This window comes from Periplaneta americana, chromosome 17 (assembly GCF_040183065.1).
Source record: "Periplaneta americana isolate PAMFEO1 chromosome 17, P.americana_PAMFEO1_priV1, whole genome shotgun sequence".
Lineage (NCBI taxonomy): Eukaryota > Metazoa > Arthropoda > Insecta > Blattodea > Blattidae > Periplaneta > Periplaneta americana.
The window spans coordinates 36,990,237-37,016,757 of NC_091133.1; the positions used below are offsets into that span (position 1 = coordinate 36,990,237).

The 26,521-nt window shown below is 34.3% G+C and overlaps 1 protein-coding gene across 1 annotated transcript in view; it reads left to right on the forward strand.

Annotated features, from left to right (window-relative positions):
- LOC138692589 (adenosine receptor A2b-like) overlaps nt 1-26,521 on the forward strand; it is a 649,225-nt gene that overhangs the window by 522,133 nt on the left and 100,571 nt on the right. The window lies entirely within an intron of this gene.

Below are 26,521 nucleotides of genomic sequence, written 5' to 3' on the forward strand. Positions count from 1 at the left end.
AACTTCATCCGTAGAATGTTCGCCGTAAGATCCCACAACGTTGATTTCACGTAACTTGGAAGGTGTAATAGTTTTCCATAATTTTCTGTACAGGCGATAAAAATTATAATAGATTTCGTAGTAATTTTACAATAAATGTCTGGTTAAACGAGAGATCTGAATCTCTGACTTGGAAATCCGTCGCTCTAATCATTTGGTGTTATCTCCATTCCACCAAAATTTAAAAAGTGAATTATAGCTTCTAAACTGGACGGATTTTCATTCGTCAGTAAGGAAGATATAATGTAGGTTTATTGTGAGAGAAGGATTATTTATGCTTGGGTTTGATCGGTAATTATGGGTAGAGGCGGGGATGAAAACACGTGCCGGGGGTAATATGTAAGACGCTTATTTCTCGCAAGGACTGCTTCGAGACACTCGGTCCGTGTAGCAATACAGAGCAGTTAGTAGCGCTATTGCACGAAAATTGTTAGAAGGAAATCCTCGTTGCTAAATTACTCGGAAAATTCAATTACCAGAAGCAAGTCAGTCACTTGCAGCAAATTCGCTGCCTCCTCTGCAGTCAGCTGCGGTTTCTGTCTCATTGCGAAGGTCGAGCAGGACATCATTTAAATCATCCTGTGAACTGATTCCTATCTGCCGGAGAATAATTGCGTCGAGAGTTGAGTGCACAAGTAAGGTGACTTGACAATAGCAAAGGCCTTCTATATACCGCACACTCGTTTGCATATCCCTTAGATATTGCAAGTGATTACGTAACTTTACGAGATGTTACCTAATCACGTACTCGATTGGTTATATGAGCGGCACGTGTTAGGGTTAATGTAATAACACCAGGGGAGGAAAATCGTGACTTTGCATCAACTGTCCCCTTCCCGTTACGTTCCATCCCGGCTCGCAAGCCGAGCGCAATCCTACGATTTACCCGTAGCAACACATCACTAAGCAAACAAGCTCATCGCTGTTTTACTGTTCTTTCGTGTTATATAAAGGTAATGTATTCTGTATAAGTAAACTGATAAAGGAATGAACACGGGAAGTAATTACTAATGTGTGGGCAGGAGAATGAGAGCGAAACTTAGCACAGGATTGAAAAGAAATATAGAGCACAAATTTAAAGTCACTTTCGTTAATAAAACAAGTAAAAAGAAAAGAAGTAAATATAAATACTGAAAGAATATATACAAGCTGAAATAAGTTAACTTATCGAATACTAACTACTGTCTATTTGCAATTATTAACTAAATTTACGTCTTGCAACTGAAAAGGATGAAAATTTTCATGCCACATATAATAACCTAATAAGTAAGGATGAAAATGTTATGTATAAACATATTTCTGTTCGAGAGTAAGTACGTTGCTGATTTTTTATTACGACAGTAATTCCAGCACAAATGCTTTCGGAATATAAAATTCCATAGAGAATATAGATGCATATTTCAGAATTTGAGGAATATTTGATGTGTTAGAGATTACGAGTGCATATTTCAGTGCTTTGTATATGTTTTTATTGATTTATTAATTATTTATTTACTAATTGTCATTCAGTTGCCAACTGGTTATTATAGCGTTGGAATTAATGCTCATATTACACACGTATAATGTTAAATTCAAACATATCGATGGCTGAGAACCAGACTGTTCTAAGTCCAACTTTTTATGAGAAAGAAATCTGTGTTTCACTGCGTTCCAGTTCTTGTCTGCATATATGAACCGAACAAAATTGTAAATATTCCTCTCCTTAAGGTTGTTATGAAGCTATTTCAAATTGTTTCAAGAAGCTTTGAATGTCAGGAGCTTAAAACAGCTCTCCTGAAAAAAAAAAAATAATAAAATGGACTTGGAATAGTCTGGTTCTGGGCCATCGATATTATGCGATCTTATGCAGGGACATCATTTTATTTTTACTAACATTTTTAATATTAACCTGTCTATACCTTTAGAGAACCGGAAACACCGCTTGCTCCCCCCTCCAAGATTGGAGTTCGATGATACTGGCGTAAAACACAAATCACTCTACTAGGTATAGGATGGAAGAAAAGTAGTTCATCCATTTACGTAAACTAGGAAATATCGCGATTTTGAGTTTGATAATTTTCATTAGGTTTTTCTTTAATCAAAGTACAGTACTGTATTAAGAATAAGTGTTTTTACTCACGAAGTGAGTTATCCATGCGAACGTATTCATTATGCAGTGTATACTGTCTACAGCACATTAGCGTACAATATAGAAGTTAAATTGAAAAATAATCATAATATGAATATTTAAACACAATTTTGAAAATGGTGGCCGTTCATTTCGATACAGGCTTCAGTTCTTTTGTGCATATTATCGCACTATAGACTATTGCATCTAATTCCAATTACCAGTTTCGTCCTTCGTGCTAGTAACTCATGTTGAAATAATTCTGTACCTACTCTACGTACTGTGAATTCAATCTTCACTTCTGCCCGACCCGAAAATATAAAATTACTCAGACATGCTATCTACTGTCCGTCCAAGTGGTTATGCCGCAGGATTGTAGAAAGGGAGGAAATCACGTGGCAGTTAATTACTTAACGAGGCCCTTTTATTTAAGTTAAATTAAACAGCTGTATAATATTACGTAAACGCCCAATTCCTAAGAGAAATTAATGTTTTCAGAAAAGAGCTAAGACAGCCCAGCTTTTACAGAGGGGCGAGCAGAAGCAGGTGGGGGAAATCGGGATGCGACGTAGGCAAACGGACAGTACCTGTGCGAAAATATGATTCAATATTGAAAGCTCTTTCGTCACTGGAAAACGCGAACATATTTCTGGAACGTACTATACCCAGTAACTCAGTACTGCTTACTATCTGCGGTCTTGGTTCTGTGTGGATTTGGAACTTCCTTAGTAGAAGGGGTAGGAGTGAAGTACATAAAAAACTCAGGTCAATAAAAATTGAAGTAAAAATAAAATGGTGTCCCTGTACTTCCTGTTAAGAATTATGGCTCTTTAGCTTAGTTAGAGAGAAGTGAAAGTAGTGGAGAAAACCCCGCCCATGTCCTTTTTACTTACTCCGCCTTATAAACAACACGGAGTAAGGTTCTGTGCATCAGTGGTAGATTTTAGGCGATCAGCGAGAGCTGAAAGTTCGTAAAAGCTATCATGCGCGCCTGATACAACCTGTTACTGACTGTCCCGCCTGCTTGTACCGCACCAAAACATTACTGTCTCAGCTGGGAAGGTGGAGTGAGAAGTTAAGGGTTGGTTTGTATGACTCAATCGAGTTAATAACGCCAGACCTGTGTTAACGGAAGCATCAGCACGCAGTGCGCCATCTTGCACTTACGTTTGGCGACTGCAAAAATAAAAGGTGTTACATGAAGAACAGGTTGAAACTGGATCAGCAATAAAGTACATCCAATTTTACTGTGTCCAATGACATCATGTGGTGTGGGGATGAAAAGAACTCTCTCAGCCTTTAATTCATGTCACATGACAGAAAATTAAGACTCACAGAAAGGAATAAGGAGAAGATAATTGTATCATAATGTTATTTGAAGTGAATATTATACCAAAAAAAATTGAAAGGAAATGAATTGTGAACACTAATAGGCTAAGTATGTTTTTCAAGGAGCTATTGTTGAAGAAATATTTAGAGAGTCTGCACTGTTAATTCCAGAGCTCAGGATCAAGAAACGTTTTACTCTGTACTGTATTATTTCTGACATTTATTTTCAGTACTTTAGACTAGTAAAATTACAGTTGAAGTGAATATATTGACTTAGAAAGGTCACAGGCTGTTTTGAAACTGGAAAAATTAAGGACATTAATTCATCTGTAAACCAAGTATAAGCAAATACAAGTGCCAGTGACATATTTGTGGACACTTTGCATACCTCATGCCTACCGTAGGATCCTAGGTTCGTGGTGTCAGACCCAGTTCAGAGATATGGATTTTTAAAACCATAAACGAAAGGAAGTACAGGATGCAGTTCCGTATTGAAGATTTACGATATGGAAAGAATTCTATTCCTGATTTGTCTCTCATTTCCTTTTATACATCAAAATTTAGAAGTATCACACAATAGGCCCATTTTAGCAGCGTCTATATACGTGGTCATGTTATAGCTACATTTCCTACTTAATCCATAGCGTGTTATTCTCCGTTCCTTTAATTGTTATCAGTTTCTTTCCTGTATTTCTCTTAATTCTTTCTAACTAAAGCTCGCCCATTTTACTGGGTCATTCAAGATAGCTGAATTCATGTATTTTTATGAATATACAGAAACTTACTCAGTTGTTTGTATTTCCGGCATTTACTTAAATTGTAGATAGGCGCATTTTGTTTACTTCCAATGCTATTTTCATGCTGAGTTGTTCCTTATTAATGGTGATACTAGTCATTATCATTACCAATCCAGTTCAGCTTTGTACAACGTAAGTTATTTCCAAAAATACCCTTTTACAAACAACTTGCTTTGATGTTTACATTCAAGAGAAAAATACATACACTTCCGTTTCACAGTAGATAATAGCCATCACTATTTATTGTTTATATTCTTACCAATGTATGTTAAACATTGTAGCTCTTTACTATTCGTTTTTTCTCTCCCTTCCGCTTTTCAATTTTATTTTAATTTGTTGTCTGCGGCCTTAAACTTCCATTCATTAGTTAGACAAAGCTTAAAATTGCGGAAGTTGAACACAATTTTCAGAAAACATGCTTCTGAAAGTTGTAGGCAAACTCCCACACAGACATTTTGTGCATCCGTTCATGTTTCTCAAATAAAGAATATCGAGCAAAAAATTAATGGAAACAATCACACACCTAAATTTTATAAGGAACTCGTAAAGGAAGTAAAACGTATCATGAAAATAAAATAATCGATGTCATAAAGCTGACATGTTTCTATTGTACCTCTTACTTGTTTCGCATCAATTAAATTCTTCGCTATTTTACCAACGAGTTTCCTGTGTGTGGTTCATTTTCTTGAAATTCTATTTAAAACAAATATATTAATTAATTAATTAATTAATTAATTCAACCCTTACTCTTCACTCATATAAGAATATATATATTTCAGTTCTGCATATTGCACATAAAGGGTAGGCCTACTTAAACAGCTGTAGTCCTAAAAATAATATGTCTGAATTCATTTATAATATGTACGGTTGAAGTAGACGTGTTTATTTAATTTTGCACAATTTGAAATAAAGTGTCTATTATAATATTGTAATAGTTTCTAGTAATACAGGAATTTTCTACTTACAAAAATACTTTATTTTATTTTAGTAGGTTATTTTAAGACGCTTTATCAACAGCTTAGGTTATTTAGCGTCTGATTGAGATGAAGGTAATAATGCCGGTGAAATGAGTCCGGGGTCCAGCACCGAAAGTTACCCAGTATTTGCTCTTATTGGGTTGAGGGAAAACCCCGGGAAAAAATCTCAACCAGGTAACTTGCCCCGACAGGGAATCGAACCCGGGCCACCTGGTATCGCGGCCAGACGCGCTGACCGTTACTCCACAGGTGTGGACCCACAAAAAAATACTTATTTAACATCTAGAAATAATGGTAATTTTGGCGCTTAACACAAAAATATATTTAGCAATAAGAACCCAAATAATGGAACAGGTTAGCTGTTTCAATTATGATAGCTGCAAAATAAAATGTCTGAAGAATACAGATATGACAGAAGGATAATTAAACAGATCCCAAACAATGTGCGGTACTATTAGAAGGTACTTAAAGCAGAAAACAATAATAAGTACAAATTAAAATTTTATACAGCGATGGTACTGAGGATTTAATGTGTGGCTCGGAAACTTGGGCACGGACTAAAAGTGAAGAAAGACGAACAGATGCGGCTGAGATGAGGTTATCGATCCTTTCAGGATCACCAACGCGTCCTAGTGACGATATTTGAATTAGATTGAAAGTAACAGATAATATATGAGTAAATATAAGAATTATCAACTTTGTGAACTAATGAGTGAACCATTTAATAAGAATGAAAAAAAATATATAGGCCTATATAGAATTCCATGGACGCTGTAATGTTGGAAGATCAAGACTCATGTCATACTGCTGGTGCTGGTGCTGTTGATGATGATGATGATGATGATGATGATGATGATGATGATGATCATTAAAAGTTATTAGTAGTTACATTGAGATTCAAAGTGTATTGCTAATAAAATTTGTCATCATGTAAACAACAGGACTGTGGAATCAAAACATTAAGATGTACATAGATGCAGAACTATATACCATCATAGACATTCCACTCTCTCTGCTTTAAAGGGAATATTATAATTAGTTGCCTACTTCTTCGGTTGATTACCTGTTTGCGTTTTTCCCGAGATTTCACCCAACCGTAAGCCGGATGTCAGATAATGTACGGCGAATCCTCGACCTCATCTCGTGAAATACAATATCGCTAACTCCAATTCATTGACGCCAAATAACCTGGTACTTGATACAGCGTCGTTAAATCATTTACCAGAAGTCAGTTATCATTGGTCTTAACGGCCTTTATGCTGAGTGCCGGCTGTGAAGAGGATCTAATCGTTGCTCAAAAACCGACACCGGATAGTAGTACGTGGTTTGTAATTTATTTCTGATGAGAAAAAAAAAGAGTGATTACGAAATCACATTTGCGACTTCGTATACGGAAAGTACATTTACTACAAAAATAAATTACTTTATTTTATTCTATTATCAGTAAATGTTCTAGCTACGTCCAGTTTACAAATGAAGACCTGAATTGCAGAACATCCCAAGTCCACTTTTTTTCGATTTTCACTTTTTTTGTTAAAATGAATGTACATATCTAGGGCTACCTCCTTGCACTATATTACCGCCGAAGTCCAACTCTTACCATATATAATGACACAATATAATTCTTAATGAATGGAATAACTTCCCAAGTCCATGGACTTGGTCAGTTTTTCCATGCAGTGAAATGTTTGTTTATTTATTTCAGTCAGTTTCCTTACGACCTTTGCAGTGAGAACATTAAAATTTGTGAGAGTTGATATTTTACTATTTTAAGTAGATTATTTTACGACGCTGTATCAACATCTTAGGTTATTTAGTCAGAATGAGATGAAGGTGATAATGCCGGTGAAATGAGTCCGGGGTCCAGCACCGAAAGTTACCCAGCATTTGTTCAAAGTGGGTTGAGGGAAACCCCCAGAAAAAATCTCAACTAGGTAACTTGCCCTGATCGAGATTCGAACCCGGGCCACCTGGTTTCCCGGCCAGACGCGCTAACCGTTACTCCACAGGTGTGGACTATTTTACCATTTAAAATAGAGGAAGTTTCAAGTCATAGTGATTGAAAAATACGTGGGGGAAAAAAACGTAAGGTGTGTGAGAAGTGGAAAAGAAATTTAGCAAAACGGAAACGCAATGCAGGAGAAGAATATACAACAAGCATAGGGAAAATACATCCAGTTAGAATGTCAGGCCCTAGCTGCATATGCAGAAGAAAATGTCGTGATATGTTTAGTGAAACAGAAAAGGCATCTATTCTAAGTAATTTTAATGTTCTGGCTGACAAAAAATAAGTAAAACGTTCATCTTTGTGGACTGATGTCACCAAGTGTTGTTTCCTGCCGAAGACCGCGAACAAAAGAATGTTCCCACAATAACTTCACTATTAAGTAAAAAGTAAGTTGAAATATTCAAATACTTTTTTCATATTATATATACCACATTAAATAAATAACCAATCGTAGCTACAATGAAATATTGCCATCGATTTTATGAACTCTTTCATCAAATATTCAAAGTGTTCAATTCGTCCCTGCTAGACTACAGTTTTTTTCGATGAAACTGTACTTATATTATTATGTATTTTTAGGTATCCGTAGGAACAACTAATAATCTTATATGCCGGATATGGCAGCTTGCAGTCTTCATGGCATCGGGGAAGGAAGAGTAAAATGCCTCGCAATGATAACTGCAATGGGGGAATCTCCTACTAGTAAAAGAGATCTCTATAATAACAGACCCAATAGTAAATCTGCTTAGACCTCAAGTAAGGTACTGTGTGTTTAATAGGTTTTCTTTCTATTTTTTAATTTTAAAAATTTCACTAAATATATATTTAGTGTAGTCGTAAATATGGAAAGTTTTATTTTCTTATTTGTAACACATACAATCCTTTCCTTTATAAAGTGAGCCATTATGGAACGAATAAAAGTAAGAGGCGATATCTGTCATCAGAACTAAGTATTATGAAAACCTACACCCTCTATCTGGAGAAGCATTACCCAGGAAGTTACTTAAAATCAAAAGTGGTACAACTCCTGAAAAAGTAAATGCAGAGTTGAAATATCGTTGGTTCCACAAAATACTATATTTACAACTTCAACTATGCTTTCGAATGTCCTGCTACGGACGTGTATAATACATGTGCTGAGTTAGGAAACAAGTGAAATTCTGCACAAATGATGGCTTGAAGAGGTAGATGACACAAAAGCTAGCAATATTCTACGACAACAAGAAAAAGTTCTCAAATCTTGCCAAAGAAAGGAATAACATTGATGTCCTATATTTTCACTTCCAACAGAACTTGCCATGCCCTTACTGCCTGTGAACGAGGTATTCTACCTGTGTCAGCTGTGGCAATTCAACTTTTGTATTCACAGTGTAAAATCAACAAAAAGCACAATGTTCATGTGGAATGAATCTCAGGGACACAAGGGTGTTAACGAAGTTGTTTCGTGTTAAAACAAATATATTACAACTGTACTGTCTGCAGAAGTTGACTCTCTCTACTTGTTCCCCGATGAGTGCATTAATCAGAACAAAAATATGATAGTGGTTCAATATTTACTACTTTGGTTGCTTCTGAACGATTCAAATGCATCACTCACTACTTCCCTATAAAAGGTCACAGTTTTCTTCCATGTGACACAAACTTTGCAAGAATAGCAAAAATCAAAAGGAAGAAAGAAAAAGTAGAAACTCCGAGAGAATGGGAAGACACTGTGAAGAATGAGGCAAATTTCAATGTGGAGACTTTCAAGAACACAAACACTTGAGACAGTATTATAAAATGTCAGCGAAGTGCAGAGGTCTGTTTCAAAGTACAAGATATTTAAGTACTCAAACAGTTTCCAGGGAAGGTCGCAGTTACAGAAAATATGAGAGGAACAGATTTTGTGATATATTCCTTGATGAAAAATAATTTCCAGCATGTTACTTTTAACAACCTCACCTTGTATGCCAATACAATATAAAGTCAGAAAAGCTGGAAAATCTAAAACGTTTAGTGAAGTATTCATCACCAGCACGTGCAGCATTATATTTATCTCACAGGATTTTCTCAACCTGAAATATTATCGATGCACTTCGGAGGAGGAGAAGCAGCTGACTGAAATTTTTCCAATAAAGGAACAGCTGATAATTTAATTTCCCTACTTGCAAATAATGTGATTTGTTATTTTCTCATGCTATTACCATCATTTGTGTTCCAATGTCTAAATAATATCTTAAATAAAGTGATTTTTTTCTTCCATAACCTATGTTTTTACCATGAATTGAAAAACATCCCAAGTCCATGGCTATATATTAATAATTTGCTCCTAAATTAGGCACTGCAGGTTGTTAAAATTTTAGGGAGTGTAAAAGGGAGCATGACATACACGCTGACCAAAAATGACTTCAGTGAAACAAAAACTTCTATAGTTATAAAGTTTTTTGTCTCTACTGAAAAAAATAGTTCTGTGGACTTGGGATGTTCTGCAATTCAGGTCTTCAAATAAATCTGTGTAGATACCTTTAATGCTTAAAATTATTGTATGACCAAGCTTTCAGTTGTAGACAATCACGGAGCATATCTTTCACAAAAATGAATTTCCTTTTGTGCTCTATTTCCAAGACGACTAAGATTAGGTTAATTCTAGAGAATAATTACATATATATTGTATATATAGGCCTATATAGCATATACATACATACACATCTTTTTTCAAGCTTTCAAATTTTGTGTGAGATAGGGATGGCTTTGGTGTCTCTTATAAAAAAAACTATAAGTCATCTAGAATGTACCACTACTGCAATCTGCCAATCTCTTGACAAACCGTGAGGAACACTTACTGTGGCAGATTGTTGATTTGACATCACGTAACACGGGAGATGGCCTATTTTTCGAGACGGAGAAGATAAAAATGCAACTGCGGAATAGAGATGAGCGATAGTCACAATAGTATCGATAATACTATCGACTGTTGTTTCTACTATCGGTAGTCCTATCGATAATTATAATCAAAACTATCATTACACATTTTCTGTTAATTGGTTATAAACTAAATATATTTCTGGATTTATATAATATAAACACATATTAAACAATTAATTTAATAATATATAAACGGAACTGAATCTGAATTATGTACCAATAACACAGAATATTATAATCTGTCGTTAAAGTTTCAACTTTAGCCATCATTATATATTTTTTAAACATGTGGCTAAAACAAAACCATTCCATGGTTGCATTTCCTTCATCATTAATAAAATTGGGTAGATTTAGTAAGATAGTGCATCAGTTTCCTATAAAAGAGCATAGTTTTCAACCATGTGACAGACATTTTGGGGTGATAGAAAGAATGACAAGAAAAACGGAAGAAGTGCAACATTACATGGAATGGGTAAACATGATTCGTGAAAAATTTTATGTTTCAATGAAAGGGATTGACATGAGAGATTTTAAAGGTCATTTGTCTAAGTTCTTTAAAAAATCCAGTTGTTAAAAATGGTGGAAAATGTATAAATTCCGGATATTCTGTATTTATACATACAGCTCTGTCCATGAAAATGAAATAGAGGTTTCACGAACCATTTCAAACTTGATAACTTCGCGTTTTAGACTTAGTAAACCAAATGTTGTACGAGATATTCCACAAGCACCTCTGTACACTTCTATAGCACCTATAAATTCAGCAAAATTGGAAGATGTCAGTAAAGTAAGAATGGATTTAAAACCAGAAGTAGTTGAATACATAGAATCACTTCAGTCTGCTGAAAATGTATAATCTGAGAGTAAAACGGAATAAATATTGTAAAAAGTGTAAAAATTACATATAAGAAGACAATTGGATTTATTTTTTAAGGTTTCTTCATTCATTTATCACCAAACTACATTGGAAGAAGGCAGAAATGTCATTATATTAAGCAAAGTGTATGTACTGAAGTATCGGATTATAAAAAGGGTCCAAAATATTCATTTTTATTAATTTATTTTGATATTTTAAAAATAATTTGTAATTGTTTTTGAGATAATAAATGGATCATAAATATGAAAATGTTTATGAAGAGTAATATATTAATGTTAAAAACACGATTCCTATAATGCACAGGACATAGTTTTCTTTGATTTTCCAAAAAAGTAGCCTTGTGGAGTTGGGTTCCTCTTGGATTACATGATTCAACCGTTATTACCAGACATTGAGATTTTTGACCCGATAGAACAAATTTACTAAGTCCATACTATAGGCAGCTTTGTCACTGTGTTTGAGGTGGATGGGAGTCGGCAGAGGGAGAGACATGTGTACATGAAACCAAGTCCAGTCCAGTCTGCTGGTGCTGTATAGTCACGTTCCAAAGAAAGACAACTAATTTTTCAAACACTAAAATAAAAACATATAATGCGAAATTTTCAAAATAAGTTAATATGCATTTCCTTTCGGCTTCTTTCATAAACAAACAATACTTACATAACATACATAATAATCATACACAATATACACAACTTATGATGTACAATACAACATGATATCCCAACGCTATATGCTATATAAATTATCCAATATATTCACAATATATGCAACATATTTATAATATAATATAATGAGAATTTATGTTCTGGTCAACATGTTTATTTTCCAGTTTTCTCTTCTAGAATACTATTTCAACTGTTGGAATGTACTACAACACACATTCTCATGGTCTCAAAACTAAATGTTCTTCGGTTGTCGGCAAGACAAAGTTTATATTGGGAGAAATCCGCTCTACATCACATGATGTAAGGGATGCAAAACGAAAAAACACAAAGTCATTGAAATCTACCTTCGTTACCTCAGTAGTGTCCGCAGATTTCTTCCCTGCTAGCATGTTTTTTTTTTGTCACAGAATATCGCATATACACTTTTTTTTTACCCAAAACTAAGTTCAATTGCTATTCAACACGATTACTAGCTGGTGTAGCAGGTGGTTGATGAATTACTTTCGTCACCTCAATTAATTTAGAGCTTCAGATGTTTCTAGGTTTGGCGCTTCAAGAAGTTTAATTGTTTTAGGCACAGTAGCTAAACTATTTTCTATGAAATCCAAATTACTCTTCAAGGTCGTCAAGTCCAAGGATTTTACAATCTTCACTGCAGAACAGTCTTCTTTAAGGGAGTTGATAACCTGAAGTATTAAGGTACCTGACTGAGGGTATTAAGGCCCAGCATGTTATAAGACCTCACTACCTAGTTTTGACATTAGTTATGCACTTTTGCAAAAGAGAGCAAAAGCTCTTAAGACCTATTTCTTCTTGCATTCGAGTGAGGTATAAAGAAATTAGATTCTCGTTCTTGTTTGTAGCTGACTGTTGGCAATAAGTTCTGTGTAATTATTTCTGCTTTCTTCATAAAATTCTGAAAAATTTAAGTTGATATTTAATCGTTTTACTGTGTGTTATTAATATAATATCAAATCACGTTATTGTGTAAATATTAAGAAGTTTGGGGCTACCGTGAAACTCTCACTAATTAGCATATGAGCACTCCATAAATTAAAATAGGCGCAAAGTAACAGAGCAGGAAATAAGGTCCATGAAATAAATACGTGGAAACGCCCATAAGTTCATAGAAGTCCCTGAACTATAAAGTTCAAACTCTGAAGCACAATCTTTTTTGCAAAAAATGAAACAAACGAAATACTGACAATTCCTAATGCAGAAAGAGCATTGGATGAACCATCAATTTCAGGATTTATAAACATCCAGGGAACTCGTCTGTGAAGAAAATTGTTGTAGATATTCAAGTGTGTGTGCCTCTTGTGAATGTTGGGTGCACGATGAATGTGTAGGTCTCACTGAGGAAAAAATTGAAGACTTTGTATGCACAAATTATGTTCAACACTTATATTCTTTACTGTGGGCCTTATTAACTGTCACAGCAGGATATAAGACCCAGTGACATGATGTTAATTTTCATTGCTCACAGCATTTATGTGTCAAAGAAAGAACGTTTTATTCCTTAAGTGGGACTTATTACCCCCGGTTACCTTATATAGATATAATTGGGATCTCACTCCTTTGATCTGATTACCTGGTTGGGTTCTTTCCGAGGCTTTCCCCAATCAAAAGGGCAAATGACGGGTAATCTTTTGGCGAATCCTCGGAACTCACCTCATTTCACTACATCTCGCCAAAATAATGCAAAAAATTTCAGAAAATTGTAAAAAATTGTAGAAAATTACAAAACTGTAAAACTGTTAAAATTGTAAAATATTGTAAAAAATTTGTAAAAATTGAAATTGTAATATTGTAAAATTTTGACTTGTTCGACATCTTAAAGCTTCATTGCTCATGTAAGACCTATGGAATATAATGAATGAATGAATGAATGAATGAATGAATGAATGAATGAATGAATGAATGAATGAATGAATGAAGCGCTGCGTTAAGCCGTATTGCCCACCGCGTAACAACAGGCTGTGGAGGCAGAGGAACAGTGGGTGCGATTTCCTTGAATGTTAGCACTCGTGAAGGAGATTTAAAAATAAATAAAAAAAAACAAAAAAAACAAATTTTGCAGTTAGCGATGAAATAATCTACATCATTAAAGGACGCCCGTATCTTTTCAGCAACCCGGTGGCATGCATGGACTAGACATGTTAAGTGATGAGTTTGGAGTAACTGTGTTTAATTTCTATCGCTGCTTTTACATACGGTACGTCAGTTACAAAGAGAAGAATATTTTCTTTATTTACTCCGGCAGGATATAAAGGTCCATCGCCTTAATAAAAATCGTGACAATAGACGAATAACTGACATTTCGTATAACCTCACTGGTTGGTAGAATTTTTTTTTCCTGGAGTCACGAGGGTTCAGACTATGACATTTACTATATACCTATCAGCTGAATCAATAGCTTCGTCTATCGGCACCCAGATTTTATTATTTTCTGTTTGTTATCTAATATCACTTAATGTTCTATCGTAGTACTTTTTCAAGTATATCCTCCCACACCACACACAGGAGGAAAAACTTACTTAAATAATTGAAACTAAACTTAGAATTATAACACATCACTCTATTAGATACGATGTGACCTTTGAGAAGATTACATACATAATAGGCAACAGTTGTGTGTAGTGCACAGTAGCTACTCTATATTGAATAACTAACAAAGCAACATCTTTAGCACGACTTGTGGTTTGTAGGCCACCCCAAACTCCGAACTCTGAGCGCGAGACCTTATATAGTGGGTCAGTTGCGGCCTAATGTCATAAATAAAAACAATTAACAATAGGTATCTCAGTCATAACGTCATACAATAAGCTACCAGATGAAATTATGATGTAATTACATAATTAAAATACGACTATTTGGTCCAGGGTGCGTCCGTTTTTGGTACAAGAATAATTTCGTTTAATATGTTTCTGAATTAGTCTTGAGTGCATTCCTTAACAAATCACTCCAAACCAATGTGAATATAACGTGGACTGAGTACGAAGATAATTTTTTGTGTTGTCCCCATTGCGCATATTTGTTTACGTAAATAAAAAATATTAAAGCAAATCAAGATTTCAGGTATAACTCCCTGTAAAGTTGATTTGAATAATTTCGAGGGAAAAATTGTTCCGGAGCCAGGTATCGAACCCGGGACCTTTGGTTTAACGTACCAACGCTCTACCACTGAGCTACCCGGGAACTCTAACCGACACCGATCTAATTTTTCCCTCTATATCCACAGACCTCAAAGTGGGCTGACAACCGTCAAGCAACCAACTTCGAAATTATTCAAAAAATATTAAAGTTAACATGTACATAAATAATATTTTAAGAACCACAGAAAACAAGTGTGGATAAATGATGAGCACAAGAACGCCATTTCATGACAGTTTGTAAAATGGCTCGGATAATCTAGAAAATGAACAGCTCCAGTGAGATCCAAGGTAAAATGCTAATTTTTATTCCATTTGTATTTTATATTGGTACAGGAGAAATACTCGTCTTTTACGACAACATTCGTATAAATAGTATTTAAGTTTAAGTATACATTACCATAGCTCACCAAAGTATATAATTAAGCACAAAATATATGTGTATCGGTATCTTACTGGATAATTATTAATACTTAATATGTGTCGCGTGTATATTTGTGAAATTATTTCATCTCTGACTTTCAATCGTTCTTAAATAAACGCATCGCAAATCACACATCAAATTGTATTACCTTCTAATAGCATTCAATTTAATTAAATATCGCCCATTTATCTTTAGTTTCGACAAGTTTTCCTTGTGTTAGAATCTGTTTTAGTTCTACTTTATGGTGTATTTGTGCCCAGTTCTCGATTCCCTCAAGAACTTCTGTAATGACATAAAGTCTATGTTCATATAAAGCAGCGGTCATCACATAGTGCACCCTCGGGCTAGCGTCTCTTACCCACGGATTAAGAGAGCATATTCAGACACACTCCTTACCCGTTACCCATTTCACGAGTGCTGACGACCACTCATCTATAAAGGAACTACACTTTCCAATGATGAAATAACTATCCAAGTCGGTTTCTGAGATTGTCTCATACAAACACTCTCTTTATAATAATATTTACACAGATAAACACATATGAATATCATAGAATACAATGTTATCCGTTGCTAAATGAATATTTACTGATTGCTGTGCAAGACCGCCTTAAAATAAATGCAGAGTCATTTGTTTTATCTGTATTACTCGTATATTAGTCTGACAGGTGGCACTGGCATAAAACGCATTGTTATTTTAAAACGCATTATCTCGTTAAATATCAGTCCTTTCAAAATTTTGGACACAACAAAACTTGTCGGACACATTTTTTCAAAGAAACTTTTCTTATATATGAATAACATTCTACTAAAAAAAATCAATAATAAGCTAGATATTTCGATTTATTTACTTCAGCCCCCTTATAACCCCCCTTTCAAAGAAAGTATTTTAAAATCTAAATGGGAACTAACTTATCTCACATACAAATTTTCATATAAATCCGTTCAGCCATTTTCGAATGAAAAGGTAACAAACATACTGACAGATAGAAATAAAAAAAAATAAATAAATAAATGCAATTTTCTGTCTCAAGATAGCTAGTGATACGTGTTTACACCAATTAATTTTGGAAAAGTGAAAATTAATAGAAAAAATTAGTTTACAGTTTTATTATTAATATAGATAATTTAAAATGAAATACTGTATATTCAACTGTTGAATTTACATATGGTGAAGAAATAATGTCTATTACTTTCCACATTCGTTATTATTACTATTTATTATTATTACATTATTATTATTATTATTATTATTATTATTATTATTATTATATATTAGATTATTATTATAATATGATTTTTTCAAAACATTTTCGAACATTAAATAATGCAAGTTAATTCTCAATCTCCTTAATGTAATTTCTCTTTGTCATAAAAATGTTAGAAAGAAAATTAAAATATAGTAATAGTAGTAGTAATAATAATAATAATAATAATAATAATAATAATAATAATAACAAACAATAATAATGGTTTATTATTTTAACCTGGCAGAATTAAACCATACGGTTTTTTTTAACACTCGTATACTCAAAAACGAAAAGAAAACTATATACAGTATGTAGTATATTATATCTTCCTGACTTAACACCAATAAAGAAAATAATAGCTAGCCTACTTTAGTCATATTTATATTGAGAGACTGAATTTTCAATAATGCATGGGTCAAAAATTGGCTTTGTTAGCCACATGTTCGCTACGATTACTGTACCTTCTTTTTTATATTGATTGTATTATTTTATTTATATTTCTGTTTTGTTGTAATTATATTCTGTACTGTGTATATTTAAATAAATAAATAAATCAATCAATCAATCAATCTCACATTAGTCATATAAGCGACTCCATCAGCATTTACCTATTTATAGGCCTCATCATCTAACATAGGCTAGTAAGCATTTCAGCAGCTCTAATCGTTATACTGTATCTTTCGTTAGAGTTCAATCAGGATGATGATTATTATACTATTACATCAAAAGCCATATGATTTTTATTATTCTGATGAACTCTGCTTAGTGAAGTGGGAGTATACGTAAATGGTCAAATGGTCATCCTCATAGACAAAGGAATATGCGACGAGTTATCATGATATAATTAAATCAAGTGAACTGGGTGGTAGCAGTAGTATATCGAAACGTCCTGTGTTAAAATACATAAGACTTCAAAACAGAGAGGAAATGGGACACGGTAAGTGAGGTTCATTGAGTATGCATGTGAGCAGACAGACTCGTGTGCAATTCATTAATCAGAGTTTGTGCATGCGGGCAGAGAGATGTCCAGCTGCGTTGTATTACAATGAACCTGTCTGTAAGGTGAGAACACTACTTCATGATGCTGGTTCACTCATCAGGGGTACCTACAACTGTACGGGAAACTACGTCACGTTTCAAATAAACTTGTGAGCAGATCCACAGACTCGTTCAAATTAACTACGCGGACTAACAGACAATTACATTTTTATATACTGACATACAAAGCATTACAATATATCATTATACACCACTGTTGTCAGATTTAGTATACAACAAATTCTGGAAATTGAAGCGGTGAGATCAATAACCATTCAAGTACACTTCTGGCCATTCATTTTTTGCAAATTTGAAATTAAATTTTTGGACATTTCCACAAGTGTTACGACTTTAAAAGTTGGTATAGGCCTCCTAGTTTGTCTTCATCTCTAAAACAATCAGAAATATTACGTGCAAAAAATAATAATTAGGTAAGAAATAAAAACAAGTTTTTTGCATTTTTCTCGTAACTTGTGTAAATGGACTTGAATGGTTATTGATCTCACCGCTTCAATTACGATGTAGTTTTTCAATATTTCCGGGAATTTCATTTCTAGTTCTATGGCTTGTTCAAGATACACAATTCATACTTCATATTTTTACAAAAGTCATTCTTAAAGGTACTTCTCCTAGTTTTACTTTCTCTTTCTTTGGCCAAGCCCTTGGAGCACGTAACACAAGGGTTTTTTTTTTCTGGGAGCTCCGGTTCCCCTGTGACATTCCAACAAATCTCTATCATCATCATCATCATCATCATCATCATCATCTCACTGTGGGTGTAGCGTATACCAGCCTCTTATGGTGCACCCGGGTAACGACTTTGCTGATAAATTGATCTACACATAACTGGCTTCACATGGGCGAATGATGAACAATTAAGTATCCGCCATTAGTAAAGAAAATACTTTGATATATTTTATGTTGCTATGACTAATATACAGGGTGTTAAAAAGTATCCAATATTTTAGGAGGTGCTAGTATGCATCAAAACAAGAAAATTATATCTAATAAACCTGAGTCCTACAACACATACTTCCTGAGATCTGAACACTTGTTCATAGGAGGTGCTCAATGTGACGTCCATTCATGGCAATCCATTCCTCTGCCCTTCGGCGTAAAGAATCACGCACTCTTTAGAATTTGTTTTAAAACGTTAATAAGAAAGTCCTGATAACGATCCCCACTTAATTTCTGTGAGAGAACGTATGACCCTATTAATCTATCACCAAGAACTCCTGCCCATAAGTTGATTGAGAATCGGTGCTTATGTCTTGTTTCTTCAACTGCATGGGGATTTTCATCAGCCTAAACATGCTGATTACGAAAATTCACAACACCATCTCTGCTGAACCCCGCTCATATCCGCAACCAAACTTTTGTTTTCAGTATTCTTTGCGACGAAATCATTATTCCATGCCAGGGGTGCCAACTACAGTATGATTATCTGGTAGTCTGCTGTATTGGAGGACAGAGAAATGCATTGCCATGAATGGATGTCACATTGAGTACCTCCTATGAACAGGTGTTCAGATCTCAGAAAGTATATGTTGTAGGATCCAAGTTTATTAGATATTATCTTCTTGTTTTGATGCATACTATCACCTTCTAAGATATTGGATACATTTTTAACACTCTGTAAAATGATAAATAAAACTGTCATAGGAATAATTTCTTCACCCATTTGAAGCCAGCTGTGTAGGCCAATTAACCGACAGCCCTATATAGCGCCGGGAAACTTTGGAGTTTTGTCTATCCCTGGATATAGTGCATAGGCCTAATATTTAATGGTTTAATACATAACATCCAATTGTTCATTGCACTCATATTTATTTTAATTTCAGATCATTATAATTTTATTATAAAGACGAAATTGCAATTAAAACAAAGCAGAATAAAAGGAAAAATGTCAATAGGCTTCAAACACATCACTGCCTTTCAGATCAAAAAGAAATAACAGAGTTCTACCAACTACTCTTAAATTGATAACAGCACATCAGTAAAAAGTTTGAGTTGTTGCCGTTTTGAATTGGTGAAATAAGAATCTCACAGATCTAGAAGGAAACATTTCGAGTTATTGTCGTCTTGAACTGGTTATTTAAATACAAATGATCAGTTCCATATGTATTTAGTCCTTTTATGCTGTGTATACGTAACGTTAAGAGTTGTTGCAGTATTGGATAAGGGAGAGCAATTTTCTGTTATTTTCATGGTATGTCTATTTTTTAGTTGTTTCTCTTTTAAATTAGGCCGTCGATATAGAAAACGTACTCTCCTTCGAAAGCTTTATTTTTCTGCAATTTAAAAAGCCAGAAATACGGTAGAATCGTTTAGACCTGCTCTTTCACACAGGATCGACAATCACTAGTTGTGAAGAATCCACAGAGAACTATTTGTTATAACTTTCCCTTTAGCGTACTACTTTCACAGTACAGCTGGTTACTTGTAAAATAATATGTGGAGTTACTCAAGGATCTACTTTGGGGCCTCTCTTATTTTTTATTATTAATTTATAAATGACATATATATATAAAAGAATAAGTTCTAGTTGCCTTTTATTTGTGGATGACCTTAAAATTTCTCGCAAAATTAATAGTCTGGCTGATTATCAAATTCTTCAAAATGATATTAATTCAATTGCACTTTGGTCTGTCGAAAATGGAATGATATTTAATCAATTCAAAACTTTTGTGATTTTCCTCTCACGGAAAGCTACTTCTCTAAAATTTAATTATTTTCTTAATAATGTCATAATTACTAGGAAAGATTGTATTAGAGATCTTGGTATTTTACTTGATCCTAAATTCTATTTCCATCATCATGTGTAATATAATTATACCCATTCATTAGTAATGCTTGGTATAATTAGATCTATAACTTAGGCTATTCTTTTTCTACTCCTATGTGTCTATTAATTTTATACTATTCGTTGGTTAGATTCAAGCTTGAATATCCATTTGTTATATGGAATTCCATTACTTCCACTGACTCGGCTAAATTGGAGATTATTCAAAGAAAATTTATTTCCTTGTGTTCTTACAGACTTTTACATAATTCCAAAGATTATAATTATGAAATTAACTGCAAATATTTTAATTGCTGTACTTTATTTGCCACACGTCAAGATCTTTATTACTTATTTTTTTGTAAAGTCATTAAGGGTGATATTGTAACACTTGCAGAACTGCACTATTTTTGTTTAAAGAAACGGTGTTTCCGGTCAACAGAAACTCAACTAATTAATTAACCAAACATCATAGGTAGAAAACCGATATATTTTTGAAAAGCAGAAATTTCAAGCTTTCAGATGACATAACAAAAAAAGGATTTGAAGGAAAATAAAAAATTAAGGATAGATGAGTACCTTAATATGGACTGCGTAAATATTTATTATATAGACCTATATTTTAAAATTAGCGATATAGTTCGCTGTATTTCATTAGAATAAATCTTACAAAATTTCGTTAAAAGAATGTGTAGAACTACAGCAAGACGTTAAAAATAAATGTGTAACCCGAATAAAAGTAAAACTAACAGATATAAAAAAATGACAATCTCGATTCTGACATATGATAGCGACAGCTCGATGATGAATTCGAGAGGTAAACAAAGAATATGAACGATAGATATAAGACTCCTTTAAGAATAAAATACTGAACAGGTATACCAAACTGCAAGTGGTATAAGAAGAAATGAGAACTCATGATAAGGTGTTCAATATTTGACATAAATATAACGTATGGAAAATGAAACTTATATAGGATATAAAAACGAAAAATAAAACGTTATTAGATACAAACCAAGAAACAGAAGAAGTACTGACAAAAAAGAAATTCAGGCCATTTTATGTCGACAGAATAGAAAATATTCATAATATTGTAAAGAAAAGGAACATCATTATTAGTATGTCGATTTCAATTATCTGTTTACTGACTCGAATTAAAGCATGTTGTAAGTTATTTATATTTAACTAATTCACTCTAGAATAAGAGACGAAAAAAAGATTTGTTGTGGAGGTCTATATTTTAAAATGAGGCAACCCATTTGAATTTATTACAAGAAATCTTACAAAATCTTTGAGAAAAGAAAATGAAATTCTCATTAGCTAATGGACGCCATCATTATCCTTGCACAGCACTCCCTCGCTGGAAACAAAACAACAGCAACGACATCTTCAGGAACTATTTTGCAGGCCAATTTATATTAACGCAGTTTCTTTGTCGTTATTAATTTCGCATAAAACTTACTATTTTATTCCTTTCATTGCTTTTCTTTTCGCTTATTTGCAAATGTTTCCACATCCCTAAATGTAGTCTTCAGACCTAATACCAATACAAACCGAAGAAGAAAACAATGGGTCTATTATTCTGTGCGCATAGCTGGAAGCCGAAAATGAACTTCTTAAAAGTAAAAGGCAATTTTAGCTTATTTTGTGATATTAGGAGAGATTAAAGTAACTATATTCAACCATTTTTTACAACGATCATAACTGAGAATAGCGGAGAACAGCTTTATCAAGCTTGCTTGTAGCAAACAGTTTATAGGTTTCTACAAAACATACTTTTTTAATAATGCAGTTTTTATATTTCCTAGTCTTCCCTTACGCTTGATTTTATGTGATTATTTTACGTATGAAACTGCTATTCGAAACTCCAGTCCACACATGCCATTCTTTATGTTATGCCGCTTCATGGGACACTATAAAATTATCTTCATTGTTTCTTCTTCACGTTAACACTTGTTTAAAACTTAATTGAAACTTTAAAATTGTTATAATTTTAAAGAGGTTATGTACCTTATAACAGAAACACTTTTACAATTTCAACTAAGTTTTAAAAATTGTTTTACTTCTAGTACTAATTTTATTAGTATGTCATACTATGACTTACGCTGGATGATTTATGCGAAGCGGCGGCTTGTTACTGCGTTCGACTCCCAGCAATAACCGATTACTAAAAATAGAAATTATACAGGGACACATATTATTTTTACTAACATTTCTAATATTAACCTGGCTATACCTTTAGATTAACGGTTGAGAACCGGAAACACCGTTTGCTACCCCCTTCCACGACTGGAGTTCGATGATACTGGCGTAAAATACAAAAACAAATAATTTTACTAGGTACAGGAGGGAAGAAAAGTCTTTCATCCATTTACGTAAACTAGGAAATATCGCGATTTTGAGTTTCATAATTTTCATTAGGTTTTTGTTTAATCAAAATACAGTACAGTATTAACAATAAGTGTTTTTACTCACGAACTGAGCTATCCATTCGGACATATTCATTATGCAGTCTATATATATTACACTGTCTACAGCACATTAGCTTACAATATACAGAATGAAGTTAAATTGATAAATAATCATAATATAGGTATTTAAACATATTTTTGAAAATGGTGGCCGTTCATTTCAATACAGGCTTCAGTTCTTTTCTGCATATTATCGCACTATAGACTATTGTACCTAATTCCAATTACCAGTTTCGTCCTTCATACTAGTAACTCATGTTGAAATAATTCTGTACCTATTCTATAAAAGAGTACCTTATGTAATGTAAATTCAATATTCACTTCTGCCCGATCTGAAAAGATAAAAGTACTCAGACATGCTATCTACTGTCCGTCCAAGTAATTTTGTCGCAGGATCTTAGAAAGGGGGGAAATCACGTGACAGTTAATTACTTAACGAGGCCCTTTTATTTAAGTTATTTTAAACAGTTGTATAATATTACGTAGATGTCCAATTCCTAACAGAAATTAATGTTTTCAGAAAATAGCAAAGACAGTCCAGCCACTAGCTTTTACAGAGGGGAGAGCAGAAGCGGGTGGGGGAAATCGGGATGCGACATAGGCAAACGGAAGACAGTACCTGTGCGAAAATATGATTCAATATTGAAAGCTCTTTCATCACTAGAAAACGCGAACATATTTTTGGAACGTACTATACTCACTTGGTCTGGGTTCTGTATGGAGGACGTGTGGAAGTTTACTAGTAGAAGGAGTGGGAGTGAAGTACATTAAAAAACTCAAGCACAATAAAAATTGAAGTAAAAATAAAATGATGTCCCTGTATATTGCTATTGAACGCCTGGCGCTGTAGTCAGTATGCAAAGCTTTTCCGTCTCGCGGAGTGTCTCAGTATTCGGTTTAACGAATATTCGAGTTATTTCTCACGCTTTGTGGGTGGGCGGCAAAGGTAGACGACATTGAGCAAGGCAGAAGTTCTAAGTACCCTTGCAAGGACCCGATTATCATCGTGTAGCCTAGAATTTAATTGATAATTCTTCCTCTCATATTCATTCAATCAATCATCAATCGATTCATCGACTCATTGATTCATTCATCCATCGATTCAATGATTCATTAATCCATGGAGTCATTGATTCACTGAGTGGTTCATTCATTCACTAATTGATTCATTCATCCATCCACGTCACGTATTACAGTTGGGTATCGTCAAGAGCAACAACGTGAATCGTGAAAGTACATGCATTTGAGCTTGAGAGTACTTTTATTTTTGTTAATAACATTTTGTCTTCTTAAAAAAAGATTTATTAATGAAATAACAATGCATCTACTTAGAGTAATTAAAAGTTACTACATATTAACAACTACTGTTGTAGAGGTACGCATTTTGAGTTTGAAGTGTGAACGTTGCAATAGAAAGTATGTATTTATTTGCTCTTCTATTTAGTAAATAATTGTATTTTATTCTATTCTTGCATTTCTTTCGACACCAGATTTCATATTATGCATTACACTTATTTCTTTTGTTGTTACCGGTGTCCATTTGTTCATTTAAATATTAGTTATGAAGATAAGTGTATTAAAGTGTTCAATCAACTGTAGCCCTATATCAAACAAAAGCATTTTCAAATTACACATATTAAATTTTCTTCAATTATTATGCCGTTTGTGTAATCAGAAAATGCCAGTGTTTTTGTATGACGAAGTGCGCCTGGTGTTTTGTCTAGCCTGCAAAACATTAGGAGTAACCAGTTGAATGTCGAACATTCGATCGGATGCTCTACTTTGTTGGATGTTCTTTGACAGGTCGAATATAAACCGATTGCCTGCAGCTCTCTAATTCTGATACGATAAATAGGCTATATTTAACATAATGAAATAGACTGACTGACTTCACTTCGTTTCCACTTATTTTAACATTTTATTTGTTTAGTTCATTTCACTCATTACACTAATTTTAGCTAGTATCACTTTTACTTCTATTATTGCTATTATTATTGTTACCATCATTATTATTATTGCAATTTTATTTCCACTCAACAATAGGATTTTATTCTTGCAACAATAATTCCTTTCTACAATTCACCTTAAACGCTCTCGTCAACAATAGGATTTTCACTCAACACAGTATTCGTTATAGCACTCCACTGACGGCAATGACAATTTACTTGAACTATTACGAACAACAATGAACTGTTAATCTTAACTAATATTTACAAAGCACTATTTACAAATCAGAACTATCAGTTCTCAGTTCACAGTTCTTCTAGCTCAGTCACTCGAGTTCACAGTATCTCGCACCACAGACCTTCAGAGACAGTTCACTGTACTCGAACTCAGGTCCCTCCAACTGCGGTCCACTGCACTCGAACTCAAGTCCCTCCAACTGCGGTCCACTGCACTCGAACTCAGGCCTTCGGATGCTGACACTGTTGCGGACGCACACTCGAGCCGAAGTCCGGTACACAAGACTGGCTTGCTTGCTCTGGCTTACTCACTGACTGGCTGACTAATCAACTGAAACTCCTCGCGTTCACTTGCGCGCGTAATTTATACTCACACCACAGTTTCTGGAAAGTACGACTTCTCGAATTATCTGGCTATCTCCACTTCGGACGGACTTCTCTAGAAGATTCGGGAGGATCCGTCCCCCTTTACTCCGTAAGTAGCAGCTGCGCGCGCACTCTCCCCTCGTCGCGTTGACGTAATACACCACCCTCTCTTCTCTCCGCCGCGCGCCGTCCATCGGTGCTCCGTGAAGCCCGCGCGATCTGCTCTCTTGTGGGACGCTGGTCGTGAGTTCGAATCTCACGTCGCTGTCACATTATTATTATTATTATTATTATTATTATTATTATTAATATTATCTTGTTTTACTCCTGGTACATACAACACGTACTTGATTACTTGATTTTAGATAATTCAATGTTGAAGACTATTTACGGCAATTATAAATTTATGCCTCATTAATTTATTTTAGAAATATCTTAGATTACTTACATATAATAAGCCGTTTTGTTCTAGTATTTTCAGGAAACTTATGCCATGGTTTCTTTCTAACTTCCTTGAAATATTTTCTTTTCCCGGAATCTATCCGGTCTTAGATGAATAGTAACAAAGTACTGACGAAAACTAGAAGTTAAAGGCTATTGCAACTTCTAAAACCATATCTCACCATCAACTGGAAAAATGACCTTAAGACGCTTATGTATTAAAAAAAAAATCAAAGTGTCATCGTAATTAGCACAGACTGCGAATATGAACATTCGAACGTATTTTACAACAATGAAAGACAAAGTGATTTCAATAAAATTTCGCACAGGAAAATAGTTCAAGTGGCACCTCTCCCCCATCAATAACCAATAATAATGCATATCTATTACACACGAACGCTTGGAGGTGCGGAATGCAAGCATGCTACACCTTACTGAACCAGCGTCCTACCAAAAGTTTAAGACGTTAATTCAGTGAATTGCACTGCTCCCTTGCTAAGCCCCAAATTTCCTTTTCGACGCATTTATAACGTGTTGTAACACATCTAAAATACACCATAAGATGGACACAGACCATAGACAAATAGAGAAAATTCTATACCCTAGATCAGTGGTCGTCAGCACTCGCTGAAATGGGTTACGGGTAAGCAGTGCACGCTTGTGCATGAGGAAGCATGCTATACCCGCCAGCAGCCACGAATGCACGCT